Raw genomic sequence first — 2,343 nt, forward strand, 5'->3', positions numbered from 1 at the left:
CAGCTTGATTCTGTCTCAACCCATGGTCTAAGAGTATTAAATATGCAAAAAATGGCTGCGCTGTTCGTATCTTCTCCTCCCCATACCCCTTCCCACCACATAATATTTGTTTATGCATAGGAATAGAAAAGAGTGATTACTTTAAATTTGCATTTCTTTCAACAATTGGGGAAATACCTTACTGTATCTTGTTTAAATGTGGCTTTTCAGGGGCACCTGGGTGTCCCAGTTGGTTGAGCGTCCAACTCTTGATTTTGACTCAGGTCATGATCCCAGGGCTGTGGGACTGAACCTCATGTTGAACTGTGTGGCCATGGAACCTGCTTAGGATTCTCTCTTTCTCTCCCTCTCTTTCTAAAATTAAAAAATTAAAAAAAAAATGTGACTTTTCACACAATTCCAGCTTTTGTGGGGGGAGAGGTGCAAGTAATTTCCTGCCATGTCTTATTGTCCCCAGGGAAGGAAAACAGAGCTCCAATATTTGGGGCGTCAGTGACTGTGGAGGTTGGTTACTTGTTCCAACCACCAGGTTTGTTCCCAAAAAAGATTTGCATTTGCCTGTGAGCAGGAGAGGTCCTCTGCAGGCCAAGGGATTGGGCCCTAGAATTGAGAGTGATGTGTTATGCCCTATAGATCATCCTTGCATGTGCCTGTCAATGCTCAACTGAGAGCTGGGGCTGTACTACATTAAGAAGGTCCTGAGGGTTGGTTTCCATCAGGGGAAATGATCAGGGCAGAGTTCATTGGTGGGAGTTTGCTCATGTTTTGAGAATTAAAACTTATTTATTTCAGAGTTAGAGTCACTTTCTCAGCTGTTTATATTCCATTTTTCATTTTTTTCCTGCTCCCTGCTTTGTTCTTTCAGTTTGTGACAAGTGAACAAAAATTCTTTTTAATAACTTTTAAAAAGATGTCATCATGCTGTCCAGAGAGGAATAAGTGATCAAACTGCCTAACAGAGAAACACTGTGCATTTGTTTTTATTTGCTCAGTATTAAATCTATATCTCCCCCAACCTCATTCTTTTCTAAATGTGTAACAACAAAGTAGGAGATAATTTTTATTTTTTTCCAATGTGCCTTCAGGGAAATCCCTTTTAAATCTATGGATTTTAGTCCAATGAGGGATCCTCTCCCTTTAGTCTACATTTTGCATATCGTCTGTTTCTTACAGGGCTTCCGTATTGTCTCAGGCTCCACTGGAAATGCAGCAAGGATTCCTAGCACATCCCAGTTGCCATAGCAACAGCAGTCTTTCCCATAATGAGCTGCATCATCTGAACTGATGTCACAGCATCATGCAGCAGGTCAAACAAGGCATCTCCTAGTATTGCATCCTACAGATGTGCTGTAAACATCAAAAGGAGACGGTGGGAGCGGGAGATGGTAAGTGTTGAATGTCCGGGCCTTAATTGCACGGCTGTTTTGTTGGTTAGTCGGTGTCTGCTAAGGCGGAGATGGGGGGATGTTGTCTGCTTAAAATGGACTAGGGAAAGAGGAGCTGTTTTACCTAAATCTGTTTTTCAGGCTGCTGGGTTAAGACAAAGGCCTGTAAGAGTCATACTGGAATCATAGTACATAGAATTATCCTTGCTCCATCTCTGCCTCTTATTTTTGGTGTTCTCATAGAATTTTTCATAAGCATAAGATAATTTTCTATTGCAAAATCCCAAATAGGCTCTGAAATGAGCAGTTCACAGCATTTCAGCATTGTGAAGATATATATTTCTTTTATTTGTTGGGCAGAGCTAATTGGTCCCCTATTTGCTCTTGTGATTTTTGAAATATTTAGTGATTTACAGTATGAAATTTAGTATCTACCTTGATTGGGTTTCAGTTTCTTCATGGCAAGGAGCGAATGCTGAATAAGCATTTGACATAACCCTGATGTGAAAGGGGATCTCTTGCCTGTTCACGACGGAATTTATTAAAAGCATGAAGACCTAAACCAAATGAAATTACTTGAGCCTTTTGATTTATATGGTCGTCCTTCAACCCACGTCCTTCATAGTTAGTTGAAAGCCTGCCACGATATTTTTCCATCTCCAGACAGTCTCTAAAATAGCTGGAGTTGTTTGCAGGCGGACTTGTAACAAGTCTGTTCTCTGCGGCAGTTGCAATGAAGGGTAACGCTGAAGAGAGCCTCTGGAAGTGCCAGTGGGTGCTGCTGTTAACTTTAGCCAGAATCTGGTAAGACGAATAAATAGCAGAGTTCCCAGGGACTGTGGTGAATACAGATCTCTGGGCTCAGTCATAACCTCAACTTAATTCTAAACTACAGTAAACGTACCATGTTCATTTCAACTCTTAGCTATGTCTTTAGGCATCTTCGTTGCCTATATAT

The 2,343-nt window shown here is 41.1% G+C and overlaps 1 protein-coding gene across 3 annotated transcripts in view; it reads left to right on the top strand.

The window, feature by feature from the left end:
- The first annotated feature begins 1,173 nt into the window (after positions 1 to 1,173).
- Positions 1,174 to 2,343, top strand: part of AKAP6 (A-kinase anchoring protein 6) — a 487,092-nt gene continuing 485,922 nt past the window's right edge. For all 3 annotated transcript variants that reach the window (XM_040476893.1, XM_040476898.1, XM_040476897.1), the window contains exon 1: positions 1,174 to 1,385. The gene's annotated coding sequence lies outside the window, so the exon portion shown is untranslated. The remainder of the gene's footprint in view (positions 1,386 to 2,343) is intronic.

Source organism: Herpailurus yagouaroundi, unplaced genomic scaffold, assembly GCF_014898765.1.
Source record: "Herpailurus yagouaroundi ecotype Mexico unplaced genomic scaffold, PumYag 141, whole genome shotgun sequence".
Lineage (NCBI taxonomy): Eukaryota > Metazoa > Chordata > Mammalia > Carnivora > Felidae > Herpailurus > Herpailurus yagouaroundi.